This window comes from Hordeum vulgare, unplaced genomic scaffold (assembly GCF_904849725.1).
Source record: "Hordeum vulgare subsp. vulgare unplaced genomic scaffold, MorexV3_pseudomolecules_assembly, whole genome shotgun sequence".
Taxonomy (NCBI): Eukaryota; Viridiplantae; Streptophyta; class Magnoliopsida; order Poales; family Poaceae; genus Hordeum; species Hordeum vulgare.
The window spans coordinates 117,501-132,500 of record NW_025422486.1 but is presented as its reverse complement, the minus strand read 5'-3'; the positions used below and the strand labels follow the sequence as shown (position 1 = coordinate 132,500).

At 45.5% G+C, this 15,000-nt stretch overlaps 28 non-coding genes across 28 annotated transcripts; all 28 read left to right on the top strand.

The window, feature by feature from the left end:
* The first annotated feature begins 276 nt into the window (after positions 1-276).
* On the top strand, positions 277-398 carry LOC123416405. The gene has a single exon (XR_006616068.1). It is a non-coding gene; the product is annotated as a 5S ribosomal RNA (ribosomal RNA).
* Positions 399-754: 356 nt separating this feature from the next.
* Positions 755-873, top strand: LOC123416218. The gene has a single exon (XR_006615892.1). It is a non-coding gene; the product is annotated as a 5S ribosomal RNA (ribosomal RNA).
* A 461-nt stretch (positions 874-1,334) lies between these two features.
* LOC123416781 lies at positions 1,335-1,453 on the top strand. The gene has a single exon (XR_006616382.1). It is a non-coding gene; the product is annotated as a 5S ribosomal RNA (ribosomal RNA).
* A 359-nt stretch (positions 1,454-1,812) lies between these two features.
* On the top strand, positions 1,813-1,931 carry LOC123415461. The gene has a single exon (XR_006615179.1). It is a non-coding gene; the product is annotated as a 5S ribosomal RNA (ribosomal RNA).
* A 419-nt stretch (positions 1,932-2,350) lies between these two features.
* LOC123415509 lies at positions 2,351-2,469 on the top strand. Its single transcript, XR_006615225.1, has one exon. It is a non-coding gene; the product is annotated as a 5S ribosomal RNA (ribosomal RNA).
* A 338-nt stretch (positions 2,470-2,807) lies between these two features.
* Positions 2,808-2,926, top strand: LOC123415649. Its single transcript, XR_006615357.1, has one exon. It is a non-coding gene; the product is annotated as a 5S ribosomal RNA (ribosomal RNA).
* Positions 2,927-3,287: 361 nt separating this feature from the next.
* Positions 3,288-3,406, top strand: LOC123416738. Its single transcript, XR_006616341.1, has one exon. It is a non-coding gene; the product is annotated as a 5S ribosomal RNA (ribosomal RNA).
* A 553-nt stretch (positions 3,407-3,959) lies between these two features.
* Positions 3,960-4,078, top strand: LOC123416824. The gene has a single exon (XR_006616424.1). It is a non-coding gene; the product is annotated as a 5S ribosomal RNA (ribosomal RNA).
* A 359-nt stretch (positions 4,079-4,437) lies between these two features.
* On the top strand, positions 4,438-4,556 carry LOC123415460. Its single transcript, XR_006615178.1, has one exon. It is a non-coding gene; the product is annotated as a 5S ribosomal RNA (ribosomal RNA).
* Positions 4,557-5,267: 711 nt separating this feature from the next.
* On the top strand, positions 5,268-5,386 carry LOC123415459. Its single transcript, XR_006615177.1, has one exon. It is a non-coding gene; the product is annotated as a 5S ribosomal RNA (ribosomal RNA).
* Positions 5,387-5,790: 404 nt separating this feature from the next.
* On the top strand, positions 5,791-5,909 carry LOC123415798. The gene has a single exon (XR_006615496.1). It is a non-coding gene; the product is annotated as a 5S ribosomal RNA (ribosomal RNA).
* Positions 5,910-6,253: 344 nt separating this feature from the next.
* Positions 6,254-6,372, top strand: LOC123416726. The gene has a single exon (XR_006616330.1). It is a non-coding gene; the product is annotated as a 5S ribosomal RNA (ribosomal RNA).
* A 416-nt stretch (positions 6,373-6,788) lies between these two features.
* LOC123416031 lies at positions 6,789-6,907 on the top strand. Its single transcript, XR_006615715.1, has one exon. It is a non-coding gene; the product is annotated as a 5S ribosomal RNA (ribosomal RNA).
* A 338-nt stretch (positions 6,908-7,245) lies between these two features.
* LOC123416327 lies at positions 7,246-7,364 on the top strand. The gene has a single exon (XR_006615995.1). It is a non-coding gene; the product is annotated as a 5S ribosomal RNA (ribosomal RNA).
* Positions 7,365-7,746: 382 nt separating this feature from the next.
* LOC123416730 lies at positions 7,747-7,865 on the top strand. Its single transcript, XR_006616334.1, has one exon. It is a non-coding gene; the product is annotated as a 5S ribosomal RNA (ribosomal RNA).
* A 335-nt stretch (positions 7,866-8,200) lies between these two features.
* On the top strand, positions 8,201-8,319 carry LOC123415439. The gene has a single exon (XR_006615158.1). It is a non-coding gene; the product is annotated as a 5S ribosomal RNA (ribosomal RNA).
* A 494-nt stretch (positions 8,320-8,813) lies between these two features.
* LOC123416714 lies at positions 8,814-8,932 on the top strand. The gene has a single exon (XR_006616318.1). It is a non-coding gene; the product is annotated as a 5S ribosomal RNA (ribosomal RNA).
* A 359-nt stretch (positions 8,933-9,291) lies between these two features.
* Positions 9,292-9,410, top strand: LOC123416335. Its single transcript, XR_006616002.1, has one exon. It is a non-coding gene; the product is annotated as a 5S ribosomal RNA (ribosomal RNA).
* Positions 9,411-10,121: 711 nt separating this feature from the next.
* On the top strand, positions 10,122-10,240 carry LOC123415458. The gene has a single exon (XR_006615176.1). It is a non-coding gene; the product is annotated as a 5S ribosomal RNA (ribosomal RNA).
* A 404-nt stretch (positions 10,241-10,644) lies between these two features.
* Positions 10,645-10,763, top strand: LOC123415793. Its single transcript, XR_006615491.1, has one exon. It is a non-coding gene; the product is annotated as a 5S ribosomal RNA (ribosomal RNA).
* Positions 10,764-11,107: 344 nt separating this feature from the next.
* On the top strand, positions 11,108-11,226 carry LOC123416915. The gene has a single exon (XR_006616509.1). It is a non-coding gene; the product is annotated as a 5S ribosomal RNA (ribosomal RNA).
* Positions 11,227-11,648: 422 nt separating this feature from the next.
* Positions 11,649-11,767, top strand: LOC123416030. The gene has a single exon (XR_006615714.1). It is a non-coding gene; the product is annotated as a 5S ribosomal RNA (ribosomal RNA).
* Positions 11,768-12,105: 338 nt separating this feature from the next.
* LOC123416326 lies at positions 12,106-12,224 on the top strand. Its single transcript, XR_006615994.1, has one exon. It is a non-coding gene; the product is annotated as a 5S ribosomal RNA (ribosomal RNA).
* Positions 12,225-12,606: 382 nt separating this feature from the next.
* Positions 12,607-12,725, top strand: LOC123416729. The gene has a single exon (XR_006616333.1). It is a non-coding gene; the product is annotated as a 5S ribosomal RNA (ribosomal RNA).
* Positions 12,726-13,060: 335 nt separating this feature from the next.
* On the top strand, positions 13,061-13,179 carry LOC123415899. Its single transcript, XR_006615591.1, has one exon. It is a non-coding gene; the product is annotated as a 5S ribosomal RNA (ribosomal RNA).
* Positions 13,180-13,670: 491 nt separating this feature from the next.
* Positions 13,671-13,789, top strand: LOC123416861. Its single transcript, XR_006616459.1, has one exon. It is a non-coding gene; the product is annotated as a 5S ribosomal RNA (ribosomal RNA).
* Positions 13,790-14,148: 359 nt separating this feature from the next.
* Positions 14,149-14,267, top strand: LOC123416008. The gene has a single exon (XR_006615694.1). It is a non-coding gene; the product is annotated as a 5S ribosomal RNA (ribosomal RNA).
* A 440-nt stretch (positions 14,268-14,707) lies between these two features.
* Positions 14,708-14,826, top strand: LOC123415812. Its single transcript, XR_006615510.1, has one exon. It is a non-coding gene; the product is annotated as a 5S ribosomal RNA (ribosomal RNA).
* The last annotated feature ends 174 nt before the right edge of the window (positions 14,827-15,000 follow it).

Sequence of the window (15,000 nt, the reverse complement as noted above, 5' to 3'; positions counted from 1 at the left end):
CACCGCTCCCTCTCTACCCCGACAACACGAGCACTGCCACGACCTCTGTGACTTTTTCCACCGCGCTTGACACCCAACGACTAGTAGTAGTAGTAGTAGTAGTAATAGTAGTAGTAGTAGTAGTACTAGTAGTAGTAGTAGTAGTAGTAGTACTAGTAGTAGTAGTAGTACTAGTAGTAGTAGTAGTACTAGTAGTAGTAGTAGTACTAGTAGTAGTAGTACTAGTAGTAGTAGTAGTAGGGGCAAGCATAAGGAACAAATAGATAGTTGCTTGTCGGATGCGATCATACCAGCACTAAAGCACCGGATCCCATCAGAACTACGAAGTTAAGCGTGCTTGGGCGAGAGTAGTACTACTAGGATGGGTGACCTCCTGGGAAGTCCTCGTGTTGCATTCCCCTTTTTAAATATATTTTTGCGCCACGTGACAAGGATGACGCGGGACCGTGATCTATATGACCTCGTTTTCTTATTTTTGACGTTTACTAGTTTTCTTATTTTTGACGTTTGTGATATGTTTTAGCTTGCCCCTCCCGTGTCCATTGCCACATTTGCCTCGACAACGGAGACGAGTTTAACACAAGAATTTCACCGCTCCCTCTCTACCCCGACAACACGAGCACCGCCACGACCTCTTTGACTTTTCCCACCGCGCATGACACCCAACGACTAGTAGTAATAGTAGTAGCAGTAGTAGCAGTAGTAGCAGTAGTAGTAGGGGCAAGCATAAGGAACAAATAGATAGTTGCATGTTAGATGCGATCATACCAACACTAAAGCACCGGATCCCATCAGAACTCCGAAGTTAAGCGTGCTTGGGCGAGAGTAGTACTAGGATGGGTGACCTCCTGGAAAGTCCTCGTGTTGCATTCCCCTTTTTAAATATATTTTTGCGCCACATGACAAGGATGACGCGGGACCGTGATCTATATGACCTCGTTTTCTTATTTTTGACGTTTACTAGTTTTCTTAATTTTGACGTTTGTGATATGTTTTAGCTTGCCCCTCCCGTGTCCATTGCCACATTTGCCTCGAGAACGGAGACGAGTTTAACACAAGAATTACAACGCTCCCTCTCTACCCCGACAACACGAGCACCGCCACGACCTCTGTGACTTTTCCCACCGCGCTTGACACCCAACGACTAGTAGTAGTAGTAGTAGTAGTAGTAGTAGTAGTAGTAATAGTAGTAGTAGTAGTAGTACTAGTAGTAGTAGTAGTAGTAGTAGTACTAGTAGTAGTAGTAGTAGTAGTACTAGTAGTAGTAGTAGTAGTAGTACTAGTAGTAGTAGTAGTAGGGGCAAGCATAAGGAAGAAATAGATAGTTGCATGTCGGATGCGATCATACCAGCACTAAAGCACCGGATCCCATCAGAACTCCGAAGTTAAGCGTGCTTGGGCGAGAGTAGTACTAGGATGGGTTACCTCCTGGGAAGTCCTCGTGTTGCATTCCCCTTTTTAAATATATTTTTGCGCCACGTGACAAGGATGACGCGGGACCGTGATCTATATGACCTCGTTTTCTTATTTTTGACGTTTACTAGTTTTCTTATTTTTGACGTTTGTGATATGTTTTAGCTTGCCCCTCCCGTGTCCATTGCCACATTTGCCTCGACAACAGAGACGAGTTTAACACAAGAATTTCACCGCTCCCTCTCTACCCCGACAACTCGAGCACCGCCACGACCTCTTTGACTTTTCCCATCGCGCATGACACCCAACGACTAGTAGTAGTAGTAGTAGTACTAGTAGTAGTAGTAGTAGCAGTAGTAGCAGGGGCAAGCATAAGGAACAAATAGATAGTTGCATTTCCTATGCGATCATACCAGCACTAAAGCACCGGATCCCATCAGAACTCCGAAGTTAAGCGTGCTTGGGCGAGAGTAGTACTAGGATGGGTGACCTCCTGGGAAGTCCTCGTGTTGCATTCCCCTTTTTAAATATATTTTTGCGCCACATGACAAGGATGACACGGGACCGTGATCTATATGACCTCGTTTTCTTATTTTTGACGTTTACTAGTTTTCTTATTTTTGACGTTTGTGATATGTTTTAGCTTGCCCCTCCCGTGTCCATTGCCACATTTGCCTCGAGAACGGAGACGAGTTTAACACAAGAATTACACCGCTCCCTCTCTACCCCGACAACACGAGCGCCGCCACGACCTCTGTGACTTTTCCCACCGCGCATGACACCCAACGACTTGTAGTAGTAGTAGTAGTAGTAGTAGTAGTAGTAGTAGTACTAGTAGTAGTAGTAGTACTAGTAGTAGTAGTAGTACTAGTAGTAGTAGTAGTACTAGTAGTAGTAGTAGGGGCAAGCATAAGGAACAAATAGATAGTTGCATGTCGGATGCGATCATACCAGCACTAAAGCACCGGATCCGATCAGAACTCCGAAGTTAAGCGTGCTTGGGCGAGAGTAGTACTAGGATGGGTGACCTCCTGGGAAGTCCTCGTGTTGCATTCTCCTTTTTAAATATATTTTTGTGCCACGTGACAAGGATGACGCGGGACCGTGATCTATATGACCTCGTTTTCTTATTTTTGACGTTTACTAGTTTTCTTATTTTTGACGTTTGTGATATGTTTTAGCTTGCCCCTCCCGTGTCCATTGCCACATTTGCCTCGACAACGGAGACGAGTTTAACACAAGAATTTCACCGCTCCCTCTCTACCCCGACAACACGAGCACCGCCACGACCTCTCTGACTTTTCCCACCGCGCATGACACCCAACGACTAGTAGTAGCAGTAGTAGCAGTAGTAGTAGGGGCAAGCATAAGGAACAAATAGATAGTTGCATGTCGGATGCGATAATACCAGCACTAAAGCACCGGATCCCATCAGAACTCCGAAGTTAAGCGTGCTTGGGCGAGAGTAGTACTAGGATGGGTGACCTCCTGGGAAGTCCTCGTGTTGCGTTTCCCTTTTTAAATATATTTTTGCGCCACGTGACAAGGATGACACGGGACCGTGATCTATATGACCTCGTTTTCTTATTTTTGACGTTTGTGATATGTTTTAGCTTGCCCCTCTCGTGTCCATTGCCACATTTGCCTCGAGAACGGAGACGAGTTTAACACAAGAATTTCACCGCTCCCTCTCTACCCCGACAACACGAGCACCACCACGACCTCTGTGACTTTTCCCATCGCGCATGACACCCAACGACTAGTAGTAGTAGTAGTAGTAGTAGTAGTAGTAGTACTAGTAGTAGTACTAGTAGTAGTACTAGTAGTAGTAGTAGTAGGGGCAAGCATAAGGAACAAATAGATAGTTGCATGTCGGATGCGATCATACCAGCACTAAAGCACCGGATCCCATCAGAACTCCGAAGTTAAGCGTGCTTGGGCGAGAGTAGTACTAGGATGGGTGACCTCCTGGGAAGTCCTCGTGTTGCATTCCCCTTTTTAAATATATTTTTGCGCCACGTGACAAGGATGACGCGGGACCGTGATCTATATTTTTGCGCCACGTGACAAGGATGACGCGGGACCGTGATCTATATGACCTCGTTTTCTTATTTTTGACGTTTACTAGTTTTCTTATTTTTGACGTTTGTGATATGTTTTAGCTTGCCCCTCCCGTGTCCATTGCCACATTTGCCTCGAGAACGGAGACGAGTTTAACACAAGAATTACACCGCTCCCTCTCTACCCCGACAACACGAGCACTGCCACGACCTCTGTGACTTTTCCCACCGCGCTTGACACCCAACGACTAGTAGTAGTAGTAGTAGTAGTAATTGTAGTAGTAGTAGTAGTAGTAGTACTAGTAGTAGTAGTAGTAGTAGTAGTACTAGTACTAGTAGTAGTAGTAGTACTAGTAGTAGTAGTAGTAGTAGTACTAGTAGTAGTAGTAGTACTAGTAGTAGTAGTAGTACTAGTAGTAGTAGTAGTACTAGTAGTAGTAGTAGTAGTAGGGGCAAGCATAAGGAAGAAATAGATAGTTGCATGTCGGATGCGATCATACCAGCACTAAAGCACCGGATCCCATGAGAACTCCGAAGTTAAGCGTGCTTGGGCGAGAGTAGTACTAGGATGGGTGACCTCCTGGGAAGTCCTCGTGTTGCATTCCCATTTTTAAATATATTTTTGCGCCACGTGACAAGGATGACGCGGGACCGTGATCTATATGACCTCGTTTTCTTATTTTTGACGTTTACTAGTTTTCTTATTTTTGACGTTTGTCATATGTTTTAGCTTGCCCCTCCCGTGTCCATTGCCACATTTGCCTCGACAACGGAGACGAGTTTAACACAAGAATTTCACCGCTCCCTCTCTACCCCGACAACACGAGCACCGCCACGACCTCTTTGACTTTTCCCATCGCGCATGACACCCAACGACTAGTAGTAGTAGTAGTAGTAGCAGTAGTAGTAGTAGTAGCAGTAGTAGCAGGGGCAAGCATAAGGAACAAATAGATAGTTGCATTTCCTATGCGATCATACCAGCACTAAAGCACCGGATCCCATCAGAACTCCGAAGTTAAGCGTGCTTGGGCGAGAGTAGTACTAGGATGGGTGACCTCCTGGGAAGTCCTCGTGTTGCATTCCCCTTTTTAAATATATTTTTGCGCCACATGACAAGGATGACACGGGACCGTGATCTATATGACCTCGTTTTCTTATTTTTGACGTTTACTAGTTTTCTTATTTCTGACGTTTGTGATATGTTTTAGCTTGCCCCTCCCGTGTCCATTGCCACATTTGCCTCGAGAACGGAGACGAGTTTAACACAAGAATTACACCGCTCCCTCTCTACCCCGACAACACGAGCGCCGCCACGACCTCTGTGACTTTTCCCACCGCGCATGACACCCAACGACTTGTAGTAGTAGTAGTAGTATTAGTAGTAGTAGTAGTAATAGTAGTAGTAGTAGTAGTACTAGTCCTCGTGTTGCATTCCCCTTTTTAAATATATTTTTGCGCCACGTGACAAGGATGACGCGGGACCGTGATCTATATGACCTCGTTTTCTTATTTTTGACGTTTACTAGTTTTCTTATTTTTGACGTTTGTCATATGTTTTAGCTTGCCCCTCCCGTGTCCATTGCCACATTTGCCTCGACAACGGAGACGAGTTTAACACAAGAATTTCACCGCTCCCTCTCTACCCCGACAACACGAGCACCGCCACGACCTCTTTGACTTTTCCCATCGCGCATGACACCCAACGACTAGTAGTAGTAGTAGTAGTAGCAGTAGTAGTAGTAGTAGCAGTAGTAGCAGGGGCAAGCATAAGGAACAAATAGATAGTTGCATTTCCTATGCGATCATACCAGCACTAAAGCACCGGATCCCATCAGAACTCCGAAGTTAAGCGTGCTTGGGCGAGAGTAGTACTAGGATGGGTGACCTCCTGGGAAGTCCTCGTGTTGCATTCCCCTTTTTAAATATATTTTTGCGCCACATGACAAGGATGACACGGGACCGTGATCTATATGACCTCGTTTTCTTATTTTTGACGTTTACTAGTTTTCTTATTTCTGACGTTTGTGATATGTTTTAGCTTGCCCCTCCCGTGTCCATTGCCACATTTGCCTCGAGAACGGAGACGAGTTTAACACAAGAATTACACCGCTCCCTCTCTACCCCGACAACACGAGCGCCGCCACGACCTCTGTGACTTTTCCCACCGCGCATGACACCCAACGACTTGTAGTAGTAGTAGTAGTATTAGTAGTAGTAGTAGTAATAGTAGTAGTAGTAGTAGTACTAGTAGTAGTAGTAGTACTAGTAGTAGTAGTAGTAGGGGCAAGCATAAGGAACAAATAGATAGATACATGTCGGATGCGATCATACCAGCACTAAAGCACCGCATCCCATCAGAACTCCGAAGTTAAGCGTGCTTGGGCGAGAGTAGTACTAGGATGGGTGACCTCCTGGGAAGTCCTCGTGTTGCATTCCCCTTTTTAAATATATTTTTGCGCCACGTGACAAGGATGACGCGGGACCGTGATCTATATGACCTCGTTTTCTTATTTTTGACGTTTACTAGTTTTCTTATTTTTGACGTTTGTCATATGTTTTAGCTTGCCCCTCCCGTGTCCATTGCCACATTTGCCTCGACAACGGAGACGAGTTTAACACAAGAATTTCACCGCTCCCTCTCTACCCCGACAACACGAGCACCGCCACGACCTCTTTGACTTTTCCCACCGCGCATGACACCCAACGACTAGTAGTAGTAGTAGCAGTAGTAGCAGTAGTAGTAGGGGCAAGCATAAGGAACAAATAGATAGTTGCATGTCGGATGCGATCATACCAGCACTAAAGCACCGGATCCCATCAGAACTCCGAAGTTAAGCGTGCTTGGGCGAGAGTAGTACTAGGATGGGTGACCTCCTGGGAAGTCCTCGTGTTGCATTCCCCTTTTTAAATATATTTTTGCGCCACATGACAAGGATGACACGGAACCGTGATCTATATGACCTCGTTTTCTTATTTTTGACGTTTACTAGTTTTCTTATTTTTGACGTTTGTGATATGTTTTAGCTTGCCCCTCCCGTGTCCATTGCCTCATTTGCCTCGAGAACGGAGACGAGTTTAACACAAGAATTACACCGCTCCCTCTCTACCCCGACAACACGAGCACCGCCACGACCTCTGTGACTTTTCCCACCGCGCATGACACCCAACGACTACTAGTAGTAGTAGTAGTAGTAGTAGTAGTAGTAGTAGTAGTAGTAATAATAGTAGTAGTAGTAGTACTAGTAGTAGTAGTAGTAGTACTAGTAGTAGTAGTAGTAGGGGCAAGCATAAGGAACAAATAGATAGTTGCATGTCGGATGCGATCATACCAGCACTAAAGCACCGGATCCCATCAGAACTCCAAAGTTAAGCGTGGTTGGGCGAGAGTAGTACTAGGATGGGTGACCTCCTGGGAAGTCCTCGTGTTGCATTCCCCTTTTTAAATATATTTTCGCGCCACGTGACAAGGATGACGCGGGACCGTGATCTATATGACCTCGTTTTCTTATTTTTGACGTTTACTAGTTTTCTTATTTTTGACGTTTGTGATATGTTTTAGCTTGCCCCTCCCGTGTCCATTGCCACATTTGCCTCGACAACGGAGACGAGTTTAACACAAGAATTTCACCGCTCCCTCTCTACCCCGACAATACGAGCACCGCCACGACCTCTCTGACTTTTCCCACCGCGCATGACACCCAATGACTAGTAGTAGCAGTAGTAGCAGTAGTAGTAGGGGTAAGCATAAGGAACAAATAGATAGTTGCATGTCGGATGCGATAATACCAGCACTAAAGCACCAGATCCCATCAGAACTCCGAAGTTAAGCGTGCTTGGGCGAGAGTAGTACTAGGATGGGTGACCTCCTGGGAAGTCCTCTTGTTGCATTTCCCTTTTTAAATATATTTTTGCGCCACGTGACAAGGATGACACGGGACCGTGATCTATATGACCTCGTTTTCTTATTTTTGACGTTTGTGATATGTTTTAGCTTGCCCCTCCCGTGTCCATTGCCACATTTGCCTCGAGAACGGAGACGAGTTTAACACAAGAATTTCACCGCTCCCTCTCTACCCCGACAACACGAGCACCGCCACGACCTCTGTGACTTTTCCCACCGCGCATGACACCCAACGACTAGTAGTAGTAGTAGTAGTAGTAATAGTAGTAGTAGTAGTAGTACTAGTAGTAGTAGTAGTAGTAGTACTAGTAGTAGTACTAGTAGTAGTAGTAGTAGGGGCAAGCATAAGGAACAAATAGATAGTTGCATGTCGGATGCGATCATACCAGCACTAAAGCACCGGATCCCATTAGAACTCCGAAGTTAAGCGTGCTTGGGCGAGAGTAGTACTAGGATGGGTGACCTCGTGGGAAGTCCTCGTGTTGCATTCCCCTTTTTAAATATATTTTTGCGCCACGTGACAAGGATGACACGGGACCGTGATCTATATGACCTCGTTTTCTTATTTTTGACGTTTACTAGTTTTCTTATTTTTGACGTTTGTGATATGTTTTAGCTTGCCCCTCCCGTGTCCATTGCCACATTTGCCTCGACAACGGAGACGAGTTTAACACAAGAATTTCACCGCTCCCTCTCTACCCCGACAACACGAGCACCGCCACGACCTCTTTGACTTTTCCCACCGCGCATGACACCCAACGACTAGTAGTACTAGTAGTAGTAGTAGTAGCGGCAAGCATAAGGAACAAATAGATAGTTGCATGTTGGATGCGATCATACCAACACTAAAGCACCGGATCCCATCAGAACTCCGAAGTTAAGCGTGCTTGGGCGAGAGTAGTACTAGGATGGGTGACCTCCTGGGAAGTCCTCGTGTTGCATTCCCCTTTTTAAATATATTTTTGCGCCACCTGACAAGGATGACGCGGGACCGTGATCTATATGACCTCGTTTTCTTATTTTTGACGTTTACTAGTTTTCTTATTTTTGACGTTTGTGATATGTTTTAGCTTGCCCCTCCCGTGTACATTGCCACATTTGCCTCGAGAACGGAGACGAGTTTAACACAAGAATTACACCGCTCCCTCTCTACCCCGACAACACGAGCACCGCCACGACCTCTGTGACTTTTCCCACCGCGCATGACACCCAACGACTAGTAGTAGTAGTAGTAGTAGTAGTAGTAGTAGTAGTACTAGTAGTAGTAGTAGTAGTAGTACTAGTAGTAGTAGTAGTACTAGTAGTAGTAGTAGTAGTAGTACTAGTAGTAGTAGTAGTACTAGTAGTAGTACTAGTAGTAGTAGTAGTAGTAGTACTAGTAGTAGTACTAGTAGTAGTAGTAGGGGCAAGCATAAGGAAGAAATAGATAGTTGCATGTCGGATGCGATCATACCAGCACTAAAGCACCGGATCCCATCAGAACTCCGAAGTTAAGCGTGCTTGGGCGAGAGTAGTACTAGGATGGGTGACCTCCTGGGAAGTCCTCGTGTTGCATTCCCCTTTTTAAATATATTTTTGCGCCACGTGACAAGGATGACGCGGGACCGTGATCTATATGACCTCGTTTTCTTATTTTTGACGTTTACTAGTTTTCTTATTTTTGACGTTTGTGATATGTTTTAGCTTGCCCCTCCCGTGTCCATTGCCACATTTGCCTCGACAACGGAGACGAGTTTAACACAAGAATTTCACCGCTCCCTCTCTACCCCGACAACACGAGCACCGCCACAACCTCTTTGACTTTTCCCACCGCGCATGACACCCAACGACTAGTAGTAGTAGTAGTAGTAGAAGTAGTAGTAGTAGTAGCAGTAGTAGCAGGGGCAAGCATAAGGAACAAATAGATAGTTGCATTTCCTATGCGATCATACCAGCACTAAAAAACCGGATCCTATCAGAACTCCGAAGTTAAGCGTGCTTGGGCGAGAGTAGTACTAGGATGGGTGACCTCCTGGGAAGTCCTCGTGTTGCATTCCCCTTTTTAAATATATTTTTGCGCCACATGACAAGGATGACACGGGACCGTGATCTATATGACCTCGTTTTCTTATTTTTGACGTTTACTAGTTTTCTTATTTTTGACGTTTGTGATATGTTTTAGCTTGCCCCTCCCGTGTCCATTGCCACATTTGCCTCGACAACGGAGACGAGTTTAACACAAGAATTACACCGCTCCCTCTCTACCCCGACAACACGAGCGCCGCCACGACCTCTGTGACTTTTCCCACCGCGCATGACACCCAACGACTTGTAGTAGTAGTAGTAGTATTAGTAGTAGTAGTAGTAATAGTAGTAGTAGTAGTAGTACTAGTCCTCGTGTTGCATTCCCCTTTTTAAATATATTTTTGCGCCACGTGACAAGGATGACGCGGGACCGTGATCTATATGACCTCGTTTTCTTATTTTTGACGTTTACTAGTTTTCTTATTTTTGACGTTTGTCATATGTTTTAGCTTGCCCCTCCCGTGTCCATTGCCACATTTGCCTCGACAACGGAGACGAGTTTAACACAAGAATTTCACCGCTCCCTCTCTACCCCGACAACACGAGCACCGCCACGACCTCTTTGACTTTTCCCATCGCGCATGACACCCAACGACTAGTAGTAGTAGTAGTAGTAGCAGTAGTAGTAGTAGTAGCAGTAGTAGCAGGGGCAAGCATAAGGAACAAATAGATAGTTGCATTTCCTATGCGATCATACCAGCACTAAAGCACCGGATCCCATCAGAACTCCGAAGTTAAGCGTGCTTGGGCGAGAGTAGTACTAGGATGGGTGACCTCCTGGGAAGTCCTCGTGTTGCATTCCCCTTTTTAAATATATTTTTGCGCCACATGACAAGGATGACATGGGACCGTGATCTATATGACCTCGTTTTCTTATTTTTGACGTTTACTAGTTTTCTTATTTCTGACGTTTGTGATATGTTTTAGCTTGCCCCTCCCGTGTCCATTGCCACATTTGCCTCGAGAACGGAGACGAGTTTAACACAAGAATTACACCGCTCCCTCTCTACCCCGACAACACGAGCGCCGCCACGACCTCTGTGACTTTTCCCACCGCGCATGACACCCAACGACTTGTAGTAGTAGTAGTAGTATTAGTAGTAGTAGTAGTAATAGTAGTAGTAGTAGTAGTACTAGTAGTAGTAGTAGTACTAGTAGTAGTAGTAGTAGGGGCAAGCATAAGGAACAAATAGATAGATACATGTCGGATGCGATCATACCAGCACTAAAGCACCGCATCCCATCAGAACTTCGAAGTTAAGCGTGCTTGGGCGAGAGTAGTACTAGGATGGGTGACCTCCTGGGAAGTCCTCGTGTTGCATTCCCCTTTTTAAATATATTTTTGCGCCACGTGACAAGGATGACGCGGGACCGTGATCTATATGACCTCGTTTTCTTATTTTTGACGTTTACTAGTTTTCTTATTTTTGACGTTTGTCATATGTTTTAGCTTGCCCCTCCCGTGTCCATTGCCACATTTGCCTCGACAACGGAGACGAGTTTAACACAAGAATTTCACCGCTCCCTCTCTACCCCGACAACACGAGCACCGCCACGACCTCTTTGACTTTTCCCACCGCGCATGACACCCAACGACTAGTAGTAGTAGTAGCAGTAGTAGCAGTAGTAGTAGGGGCAAGCATAAGGAACAAATAGATAGTTGCATGTCGGATGCGATCATACCAGCACTAAAGCACCGGATCCCATCAGAACTCCGAAGTTAATCGTGCTTGGGCGAGAGTAGTACTAGGATGGGTGACCTCCTGGGAAGTCCTCGTGTTGCATTCCCCTTTTTAAATATATTTTTGCGCCACATGACAAGGATGACACGGAACCGTGATCTATATGACCTCGTTTTCTTATTTTTGACGTTTACTAGTTTTCTTATTTTTGACGTTTGTGATATGTTTTAGCTTGCCCCTCCCGTGTCCATTGCCTCATTTGCCTCGAGAACGGAGACGAGTTTAACACAAGAATTACACCGCTCCCTCTCTACCCCGACAACACGAGCACCGCCACGACCTCTGTGACTTTTCCCACCGCGCATGACACCCAACGACTAGTAGTAGTAGTAGTAGTAGTAGTAGTAGTAGTAGTAGTAGTAGTAGTAGTAATAATAATAGTAGTAGTAGTAGTACTAGTAGTAGTAGTATTACTAGTAGTAGTAGTAGTAGGGGCAAGCATAAGGAACAAATAGATAGTTGCATGTCGGATGCGATCATACCAGCACTAAAGCACCGGATCCCATCAGAACTCCAAAGTTAAGCGTGGTTGGGCGAGAGTAGTACTAGGATGGGTGACCTCCTGGGAAGTCCTCGTGTTGCATTCCCCTTTTTAAATATATTTTCGCGCCACGTGACAAGGATGACGCGGGACCGTGATCTATATGACCTCGTTTTCTTATTTTTGACGTTTACTAGTTTTCTTATTTTTGACGTTTGTGATATGTTTTAGCTTGCCCCTCCCGTGTCCATTGCCACATTTGCCTCGACAACGGAGACGAGTTTAACACAAGAATTTCACCGCTCCCTCTCTACCCCGACAATACGAGCACCGCCACGACCTCTCTGACTTTTCCCACCGCGCATGACACCCAATGACTAGTAGTAGCAGTAGTAGCAGTAGTAGTAGGGGTAAGCATAAGGAACAAATAGATAGTTGCATGTCGGATGCGATAATACCAGCACTAAAGCACCAGATCCCATCAGAACTCCGAAGTTAAGCGTGCTTGGGCGAGAGTAGTACTAGGATGGGTGACCTCCTGGGAAGTCCTCTTGTTGCATTTCCCTTTTTAAATATATTTTTGCGCCACGTGACAAGGATGACACGGGACCGTGATCTATATGACCTCGTTTTCTTATTTTTGACGTTTGTGATATGTTTTAGCTTGCCCCTCCCGTGTCCATTGCCACATTTGCCTCGAGAACGGAGACGAGTTTAACACAAGAATTTCACCGCTCCCTCTCTACCCCGACAACACGAGCACCGCCACGACCTCTGTGACTTTTCCCACCGCGCATGACACCCAACGACTAGTAGTAGTAGTAGTAGTAGTAATAGTAGTAGTAGTAGTAGTACTAGTAGTAGTAGTAGTAGTAGTACTAGTAGTAGTACTAGTAGTAGTAGTAGTAGGGGCAAGCATAAGGAACAAATAGATAGTTGCATGTCGGATGCGATCATACCAGCACTAAAGCACCGGATCCCATTAGAACTCCGAAGTTAAGCGTGCTTGGGCGAGAGTAGTACTAGGATGGGTGACCTCGTGGGAAGTCCTCGTGTTGCATTCCCCTTTTTAAATATATTTTTGCGCCACGTGACAAGGATGACACGGGACCGTGATCTATATGACCTCGTTTTCTTATTTTTGACGTTTACTAGTTTTCTTATTTTTGACGTTTGTGATATGTTTTAGCTTGCCCCTCCCGTGTCCATTGCCACATTTGCCTCGACAACGGAGACGAGTTTAACACAAGAATTTCACCGCTCCCTCTCTACCCCGACAACACGAGCACCGCCACGACCTCTTTGACTTTTCCCACCGCGCATGACACCCAACGACTAGTAGTACTAGTAGTAGTAGTAGTAGCGGCAAGCATAAGGAACAAATAGATAGTTGCATGTTGGATGCGATCCTACCAACACTAAAGCACCGGATCCCATCAGAACTCCGAAGTTAAGCGTGCTTGGGCGAGAGTAGTACTAGGATGGGTGACCTCCTGGGAAGTCCTCGTGTTGCATTCCCCTTTTTAAATATATTTTTGCGCCACCTGACAAGGATGACGCGGGACCGTGATCTATATGACCTCGTTTTCTTATTTTTGACGTTTACTAGTTTTCTTATTTTTGACGTTTGTGATATGTTTTAGCTTGCCCCTCCCGTGTACATTGCCACATTTGCCTCGAGAACGGAGACGAGTTTAACACAAGAATTACACCGCTCCCTCTCTACCCCGACAACACGAGCACCGCCACGACCTCTGTGACTTTTCCCACCGCGCATGACACCCAACGACTAGTAGTAGTAGTAGTAGTAGTAGTAGTAGTAGTAGTAGTAGTAGTAGTAGTAGTACTAGTAGTAGTAGTAGTAGTACTAGTAGTAGTAGTAGTACTAGTAGTAGTAGTAGTAGTAGTACTAGTAGTAGTAGTAGTACTAGTAGTAGTAGTAGTACTAGTAGTAGTACTAGTAGTAGTAGTAGGGGCAAGCATAAGGAAGAAATAGATAGTTGCATGTCAGATGCGATCATACCAGCACTAAAGCACCGGATCCCATCAGAACTCCGAAGTTAAGCGTGCTTGGGCGAGAGTAGTACTAGGATGGGTGACCTCCTGGGAAGTCCTCGTGTTGCATTCCCCTTTTTAAATATATTTTTGCGCCACGTGACAAGGATGACGCGGGACCGTGATCTATATGACCTCGTTTTCTTATTTTTGACGTTTACTAGTTTTCTTATTTTTGACGTTTGTGATATGTTTTAGCTTGCCCCTCCCGTGTCCATTGCCACATTTGCCTCGACAACGGAGACGAGTTTAACACAAGAATTTCACCGCTCCCTCTCTACCCCGACAACACGAGCACCGCCACAACCTCTTTGACTTTTCCCACCGCGCATGACACCCAACGACTAGTAGTAGTAGTAGTAGTAGAAGTAGTAGTAGTAGTAGCAGTAGTAGCAGGGGCAAGCATAAGGAACAAATAGATAGTTGCATTTCCTATGCGATCATACCAGCACTAAAGCACCGGATCCTATCAGAACTCCGAAGTTAAGCGTGCTTGGGCGAGAGTAGTACTAGGATGGGTGACCTCCTGGGAAGTCCTCGTGTTGCATTCCCCTTTTTAAATATATTTTTGCGCCACATGACAAGGATGACACGGGACCGTGATCTATATGACCTCGTTTTCTTATTTTTGACGTTTACTAGTTTTCTTATTTTTGACGTTTGTGATATGTTTTAGCTTGCCCCTCCCGTGTCCATTGCCACATTTGCCTCGAGAACGGAGACGAGTTTAACACAAGAATTACACCGCTCCCTCTCTACCCCGACAACACGAGCACCGCCACGACCTCTGTGACTTTTCCCACCGCGCATGACACCCAACGACTTGTAGTAGTAGTAGTAGTACTAGTAGTAGTAGTAGTACTAGTAGTAGTAGTAGTACTAGTAGTAGTAGTAGTACTAGTAGTAGTAGTAGTACTAGTAGTAGTAGTAGTACTAGTAGTAGTAGTAGTAGTAGGGGCAAGCATAAGGAACAAATAGATAGTTGCATGTCGGATGCGATCATACTAGCACTAAAGCACCGGATCCCATCAGAACTCCGAAGTTAAGCGTGCTTGGGCGAGAGTAGTACTAGGATGGGTGACCTCCTGGGAAGTCGTCGTGTTGCATTCCCCTTTTTAAATATATTTTTGCGCCACGTGACAAGGATGACGCGGGACCGTGATCTATATGACCTCGTTTTCTTATTTTTGACGTTTACTAGTTTTCTTATTTTTGACGTTTGTGATATGTTTTAGCTTGCCCCTCCCGTGTCCATTGCCACATTTGCCTCGACAACGGAGACGA